Below are 8,883 nucleotides of genomic sequence, written 5' to 3' on the forward strand. Positions count from 1 at the left end.
CTGCAAACCAGGCGAAGTAGGTAACATCTCACCACCCACAAAGACAAAGATCCCCCGTATAGCCTGAACAGATTGTTGGGGCAAGTGCTGTTAGCGAGCACCTATGAAGGCCGGCACGGCACGCGAGGGGGTGGATGGCCAGCATCACGACCGACCGCCTTTTTCTCCCTAGTGGCGATGTTTACATACCGCACCAGGTACTCATTTGAGGCTGAGTCGACCTAGGGGAGGCCCAGGACCGGTTCAGAAAATCGTCACCGGTGTTGACCGTGAGTGGGAATCGAACTCGGGTGGCCGGGTTCATAGCGCAGCGTAGCGCGAACCGCTACACCACCACTCACCACAATAATCCACGGGGAGAAACATGCATCCTGCAAATCTACGGGCGTCAGGGTCAGGATCGAACCCACAACGCCTGCAAACCAGGCGAGGTAGTTAACATCTCAGCACCTACACACATCCTCGCACACACACACTATCACACACACTATCACACACACTATCACACACACTATCACGCACACACACACAATCACACACACTATCACGCACACTATCACGCACACACACTCTCACACACACACACACTATCACACACACTCTCACACACACACACTATCACACACACTCTCACACACACACTATCACACACTCTCATACACACACTATCACGCACACTGTCACACACACACTATCACACACACACTCTCACACACACTATCACGCACACACACTCTCACACACACACACTATCACGCACACTATCACAAACACACACTCTCACGCACACACACTATCACGCACACTATCACGCACACACACTATCACGCACACTCTCACCCACACACACTATCACGCACACACACTATCACGCACACACACTATCACGCACACACACTATCACACACCCGATCACGCACACACACTATCACGCACACACACCATCACACACACTATCACACACACACACACTATCACACACACACTATCACACACACTATCACGCACACACACTATCACGCACACACACTATCACACACACACACACACTATCACACACACACACACTATCACGCACACACACTATTACGCACACACACTATTACGCACACACACTATCACACACACACTATCACACACACACACTAGCACGCACACACACTCTCACACACACTATCACGCACACACACTCTCACACACACACTATCACACTCACACACACTATCACACACACACACTATCACGCACACACACACTCTCACACACACTATCACGCACACACACTCTCACACACACACTATCACACTCACACACACACACTATCACACACACACACACTAGCACGCACACACACTCTCACACACACTATCACGCACACACACTATCACACACACACACACTATCACACTCACACACACACACTATCACACACACACTATCACACTCACACACACACACTATCACACACACTCTCACACACACTCACACACACTATCACACACACACTATTACACACACACACTATCACACACACACTCTCACACACACACTCTCACACACACACTCACACACACTATCACACACACACACACTCACACACACACACTATCACACACACACACTCTCACACACACACTCTCACACACACTATCACACACACACACTCACACACACACTCTCACACACACACTATCACACACGCACACACTCTCACACACTCACACACACACACTCTCACACACACACACACTCTCACACACACACACTATCACGCACTGGATTCGCTTGGCCAAGTTAAATCTCCGAGCTGAGATTAGTGACTCCACACGACACCGGGCAAACGGAGTCATCCCCAACGCTGGGATCCGACACACACAAAAGACAAAGATACCCCGTATAGCCTTCACCGTCTGTTGGGGCAAGTGCTGTTAGCGAGCCTCAGCTATGAAGGCCGGAACGGCACATGCGGGGGTGGGTGGCCAGCACAACGCCCGACGGCCTTTGTCTCCCCAGTGGCGATGATTTTACACACCGCACCAGGTACTCATTTGAGGCCGAATCGACCTAGGGGAGGCCCAGGACCGGCGTTGGAACTCGGGTAGCTGGGGTTCGTAGCGCAGAGCCCTAACCCCCCCCCCCCCCCGCACACACACGTACACACACACGCTGTCACTTTCACACTCTCTCACACACACACTCACACGCTCCCGCTCCCCACTCCCTCTCACACACACCCACGTCCCCACCCTCTCTCCCCACCCCACTCCCCTCGGCTCACGACTCCCCCCCCCCTCGCTTGCCCAGTCACCCAAATGAGCCGCCGGCATCTCAGCCCTGGAAGAACGCAATCAACTGCGCTTGAGCCAATACCCAGCAACCAGCTACGACACTGGACTTACATAGAGACCCGTAGACTTACATAGAGACCCATAGACTTACATAGAGACCCATAGACTTACACAGAGATTCCCATAGACTTATATAGAGACCCATAGACTTACATAGAGACCCATAGACTTACATAGAGATCCCATAGACTTACACAGAGATCCCATAGACTTACATAGAGACCCATAGACTTACATAGAGACCCATAGACTTACATAGAGACCCATAAACTTACATAGAGACCCATAGACTTACACAGATATTCCCATAGACTTACATAGAGACCCATAGACTTACATAGAGACCCATAGATTTACATAGAGACCCATAGACTTACATAGAGACCCATAGATTTACATAGAGACCCATAGATTTACATAGAGACCCATAAACTTACATTGAGACCAGTAGACGTGCAGAGGAGAGCCGTAAAAATTACAAACATACGTACCTACACACGAACATTGAGGCCCATAGACTTACATAGAGACCCACAGGCTTACACATAGACCCACCGACTAACACGGTGACCGATAGACTTCTAACCGTAGTTCCACTTAGCAGCATTGAGACCCAAAGATGTACAACGTAGACCCGTAGACTGACAGACATCACCACATCTATGAAGTGGACAGGCGTTGCAACTCTATTAACCGGCCAAAGGAGCCGCTTCATGAGGATGAGGGGGAAGCGTGCGGGGTGGAGAGGGCATTTAATCCCCAGCACCAGAGACCCGTGGCACGCTACGCTACAACCACGTCGACTTTGTAGGTCTGAAATAGTTAATGTTGTTATTCTTGCATGTCTACTGAACATCATGTCACGTGTGTAACCGCACTCGCCCCAACAGTATGTTAATACACACACATACTCACACGTGTGAGTGTATGCACACACACGTGTGTGTGTGTCTGTGTGTGTGGGGAGCGGTAGTGTAGTGGTTAGCGCGCTGCGCTATGAACCCAGCGACCCGAGTTCGATTCCCGCTCACGGCTCAACACCGGTGACGATGATTTTAACCGGTCCCGGGCCTCCCCTAGGTCGACTCAGCCACATATTAGTATCTGGTGCGATGTGTAAACATCGCTACTGGGAAGACAAAGGCGGTCGGGCGTGGTGCTGGACCATCCACCCACTCGTGTGCCGTTCCGGCCTTCATAGGTGCTCGCTAACAGCACTTGCCCCAACAGTCTGCTAAGGCTATATAGGGAGTCTTTGTCTTTACACACGTGTTTTCCTGCATCATCCAATCCGCCCAAGCTCGCAATCGGAAGGTTGCAAGTTCAAATCCTAGTCCCTCAGCCCATCATCCCTCCGGGTCGAGAAAGCGAGTACCATGTTTTTATGATGCATACTTGTCCCCGACAGAGGAATACGGACATTTCCATAACTAGCTGCACACTGTGAGTTTTTGAATGTATAGATATATCAAAACAAGATTGTTATTACATCATAAACATTGGTGACGTAACAAAAATACAAAGATTCCCCCTGTTGGGCCAAGTGCTGTAAGCGGGCATCTATGAAGGCCGGCACGGCACACGAGGAGGTGGGTGACCAGGACCACTCCCGGCCGCCTTTGTCTCCCTAGTGGCGATGTTTACACACTGCACCAGGTAATAATTTGAGGCTGAGTGGACCTAGGGGAGGCCCAGGACCGCTTCAGATAACCGTCACCGGTGTTGGCCGTGAGCAAACTGGGGTCGCCGGGGTTCGTCGCGCAGCGCGCTAACCGCTGCGCCACCGCTCCCCCAAACAAGCTACAACGCACAGCACCCACACACATGTTCAGATGCTCAGCTCCACACGCACAACCCACGCGCCGACACAAACAACAAAGATCCCCCGTATAGCCTACATAGACTCGTTGGAGCAAGTGCTGTTAGCGAGCACCTATCAAGAGCGGCACGGCACGCACTCTGCCCGACCGCCTTTGTCTTCCCAGTTGCGATGTTGTATGCGTGGCGCCAGCTACTCGATGTAGACTGACACGAGATCTGCGTGGCCCGAGACCGGTTCAGATATCGCGCTCCACTGATTTGCGCCGTGAGCGGGAATCGACCGTCTCTGGTCGTCGACCGACCACACAAATAAACACACACGCACTCTTGCATGCAAAGATAAAGATCCCCCGTATAGACTTAACAGGCTGTTGGGGCAAGTGCTGTAAGCGGTGCACCTATGAAGGCCCGGCACGGCACACGAGGCCGGTCGGGTGGACAGCACCACGCCCGACCGCCTTTGTCTCCCCAGTGGCGATGTTTGTACACACTGCACCAGGTACTCATTCGAGTCGCATACGCACCCATGGGGACGCACACACACACACAGTCACACACACACACACACGCGAACACACATCCACACAGTCACACACACACGCACGCAACAACCGTCACCGGTCAATCACCGATAAGTCGCGGTGACGTCACAATGGTTTGTGCCAGGCTAGGTGCACTTTGATGCAACGCGGAGTGGCGCATGAATTGACGACTGCTTCAGAAGACTCTCGAATTGAGATTCAGGAATTTACGCGAACACACAAAGACAAAGGCCTCCCGTATAGCCTACACATGCTGTTGGGGCAAGTGCTATTAACGAGAACCTTTGAAAGCCGGCACAGGGCCCATACAAAGACAAAGATCCCCCATATAGCCTTAAAAGATTGTAGGGGCAAGTGCTGTTAGCGAGCACCTATGAAGGCCCGAACGGTACACGAGGGGGTGGGTGGCCAGAACCACGCCCGACCGCCTTTGTCTCCCTAGTTGCAATGTTTACACACCGCACCAGGTACTCATTTACATACACACACATACCTACACATACCTACACATACCCACACACATACCTACACATACACACACATATACACACATACCCACACACCCATCTTTTGTACATTAAATGCACACCTTTGTTAAACACAAAGACAACAATCCCCCTCCCGGTATAGCTTCAACGGACTTTTGGGGCAAGCGCTGATAGCAAGCACCCCTACACATCCACAAACACCTACACCGCCCCCCACCCACACACACCCCCACACACCCACATACACACCCACAAAGATCCCCCGTATAGCCTTCACCGACTCTTGGTGCAAGCGCTGTTAGCGAGCACCTATGAAGGCCGGAACGGTACACGAGGGGGTGGGTGGCCAGCACCACGCCCGACCGCCTTTGTCTCCCCAGTGGCAATGTTTTTATCCACCGCATCAGGCACTCATTTGAGGCTGAGTCGACCTAGGGGAGGCCCAAGACCGGTTCACATAATCGTCACTGGTGTTGGCCGTGAGCGGGAATCGAACCCGGGTCGCCAGGTTCATACCGCTCCCCACACCTACACACACACACATACACACACACACACACACCTCCACACACACACCCACACACACCTATACACACCCCCACACACACACACCTCCACACACACACCTCCACACACACACCTCCACACACACACCTCCACACACACACCTCCACACACACACCTCCACACACACAGACCACACCCAGCACTCGCACCTGTCTCATGAGCTGGGCTCGGCAGGGGTAGAGAATGAATGAGGAGTTCTCTCCACCTCTTCACGGCTGGGTTATCACCGGGTCCTCTTCACCTCTTCCTCTCCACCTCCTCCTCTCTTCCCCCCCAGCCCGTCACTTGCTCCTCGCTCCGCAGGCTGAGTGTGTTGGTTCGTATCGGAGTTAATATCGCACTCCCTTGCCGCGTGCGTGTGTCTCCGTGTGCGTTCACGTGTGCGTGTACGTGTGTTCACGTGTTGGGGGCGGGGGGGTGGCGTAGCAAGTGTGTGTGTTCACGTGTGTGTATTTGTCATGTGTTTACGTTTGTGCGCGTGCACGTGTGTCCGCGCGCGCGCGTGCGTTATTTACGGATGCGCTCACTGTTTACACGCGTGTGCGTACGCACGTGCGTGCGCCCACATGCATGTGTTCACACGCGCGTGCGCCCGCATGCATGTGTTCACACGCGTGTGTTCCATCCGTACGAGTTCACGGATGTGTAACGTTGTGCGAGTCCGTGCGTGTGTGCGCGTGTGTGTGTGTGCGTGTGTGCGCACTCGCTTCTAAACACACCGCTGTTCGTGTCCCTCGGACGGAGAGGGGAGAGTGAAGAGAGACCGAGAGAGCGCGAGAACGGGAGACGAGAGAGTGAGTGAGAGATCGGGAGAGCGAGACAGTCCCCACCACTCTCTCCTGCCTCGGTGTCTTTCCCCGGCATTGGTTCGCTGAGCAGTGGGGGGGGGGTAAGAAGGGAGGGAGCGGTTGGGGAGGGGCTCGGGGGGTGGGGGGCAGAGGGGAGGGTGCTGGGCGGCGGTGTTGATGTGGAGGGGGGTGGAAGAAGGGAGGGAGAGGGGGAGGAGTTGGGGAGGGGGGGTAGAGGGAGTGGGGGGTGTTGATGTGGAGGAGGGGGGGGAGGGATGGAAGAAGGGAGGGGAGAGGGAGGAGACGGGGGAGGGGAGTGGGGGGGTGCGAGGGCGGAGGGGGGGTATAGAGAGTGGGCGGTAGCCCTGTCACGTGACTGGGCGTGAGCGCAGGGTGGGGCTGTGGGTGGAGTCGTGGGGGGAACAGAAGATGACCCCAGTGTAGGGGGGTGGGTAAGGGGGGGGGACGCAGAGAGGGGTGGTGGTTGAGGAGGAGCGGTGGCGCAGCGATTAGCGCGCTGCGCCTAGAGCACAGAAGAGATGTAACGGGTACTGGGGCACTCTGTGACATCCTCGCGTGTGCCCGCTTGTAATGGGTGCTCGCTCACGGCCCTTGACCCCCCAGCGGGCCTTGCCAGGGTGCCGTGTGGCGTCGTGGTTCGCCCACGGAGTACGCGGCCGGGCGGACCTCAGTTGGACTCCCGGCCACGTGCCACCGTTCAGTGGCGAGTGGCGTCTCACATCGCACCTTGGGGGATGACGACCTGGTGACGAAGGCGGTCGGGCCTCAGAGTGCACCTAGCCTGGCACAAACAGTGGTGACGTCAGACACTACGTCCACTGGACAGATGTCGACTGGACGTCTGTGAAAAAGAGCTTTATAGCTCATCGGATTCCTCCAGCTATGAACATATTCTGATTCTGCGTGTTTTTGTGCGTGTGTGTGTGTATGACACAGTGTGTACACGTGTGTGTGAGACTTCGGTGTGCACGTGTGTGTGTGTGGCAATGATTGCGTATGCATGTGTAAGAGACATTGAAGTGTGTCTGTACGTGAGAGAGGTCGACTCAGCCTCAAATGAGTACCTGGTGCGATGTGTAAGCATCGCCACTGAGGAGACAAAGGCGGCCGGGGGTGGTGCTGGCCACCCACCCACCTCGGTGCCCCGTTCCGGACTTCGTAGGTGCTCGTGAACAGTACTTGCCCCTTCATTATGTTACAGGCTACACGGGGAATATTTGTATTTTGTGTGAGACACTGGGTGTGTGTGCCACTGGGTGTGTGGGTGAGACACTGTGTGTGTGTGTGATACACTGGGTGTGTGTGTGTGAGAGATACTGTGTGTGTGAGACACTGGGTGTGTATGTGACACTGTGTGTGTGTGACACTGGGTGTGTGTGTGACACTGTGTGTGTGTGACACTGTGTGTGTGTGGGTGTGTGGGGAGCGATAGTGTAGCGGTTAGCGCGCTGCGCTATGAACCTGGCGACCCGGGTTCGATTCCCGCTCACAGCCAACACCAGTGACGATTATCTGAACCGGTCCCAGGCCTCCCCTAGGTCGACTCAGCCTCAAATGAGTACCTGGTGCGGTGTGTAAACATTGCCACTAGGGAGACAAAGGCGGTCGGGCGTGGTGCTGGCCACCCACCCCCTCGTGTACCGTTCCGGCCTTCATAGGTGCTCGCTAACAGCACTTGCCCCTACAGTCTGTTAAGGCTATATGGGGATCTTTGTTTTGTGTGTGACACACTGTGTGTGTGACACACTGTGTGTGTGTGTGACACACTGTGTGTGTGTGTGACACACTGTGTGTGTGTGTGACACACTGTGTGTGTGTGTGACACACTGTGTGTGTGTGTGACACACTGTGTGTGTGTGTGACACACTGTGTGTGTGTGTGACACACTGTGTGTGTGTGTGACACACTGTGTGTGTGTGTGACACACTGTGTGTGTGTGTGACACACTGTGTGTGTGTGTGACACACTGTGTGTGTGTGTGACACACTGTGTGTGTGTGTGACACACTGTGTGTGTGTGTGACACACTGTGTGTGTGTGTGACACACTGTGTGTGTGTGTGACACACTGTGTGTGTGTGTGACACACTGTGTGTGTGTGTGACACACTGTGTGTGTGTGTGACACACTGTGTGTGTGTGTGACACACTGTGTGTGTGTGTGACACACTGTGTGTGTGTGTGACACACTGTGTGTGTGTGTGACACACTGTGTGTGTGTGTGACACACTGTGTGTGTGTGTGACACACTGTGTGTGTGTGTGACACACTGTGTGTGTGTGTGACACACTGTGTGTGTGTGTGACACACT

General features: G+C 54.2%; 1 protein-coding gene across 1 annotated transcript in view; it reads right to left on the minus strand.

Moving 5' to 3' along the window:
• Positions 1–6,639, minus strand: part of LOC116943472 (uncharacterized) — a 115,577-nt gene extending 108,938 nt beyond the window's left edge. The window contains exon 1 of the mRNA XM_032956271.2: positions 5,916–6,639. The gene's annotated coding sequence lies outside the window, so the exon portion shown is untranslated. The remainder of the gene's footprint in view (positions 1–5,915) is intronic.
• Positions 6,640–8,883: the final 2,244 nt, after the last annotated feature.

This window comes from Petromyzon marinus, chromosome 18 (genome assembly GCF_048934315.1).
Source record: "Petromyzon marinus isolate PM22_M1 ecotype Great Lakes invasive population chromosome 18, UKy_Petmar_22M1.pri1.0, whole genome shotgun sequence".
In the NCBI taxonomy this organism is placed as follows: domain Eukaryota; kingdom Metazoa; phylum Chordata; class Hyperoartia; order Petromyzontiformes; family Petromyzontidae; genus Petromyzon; species Petromyzon marinus.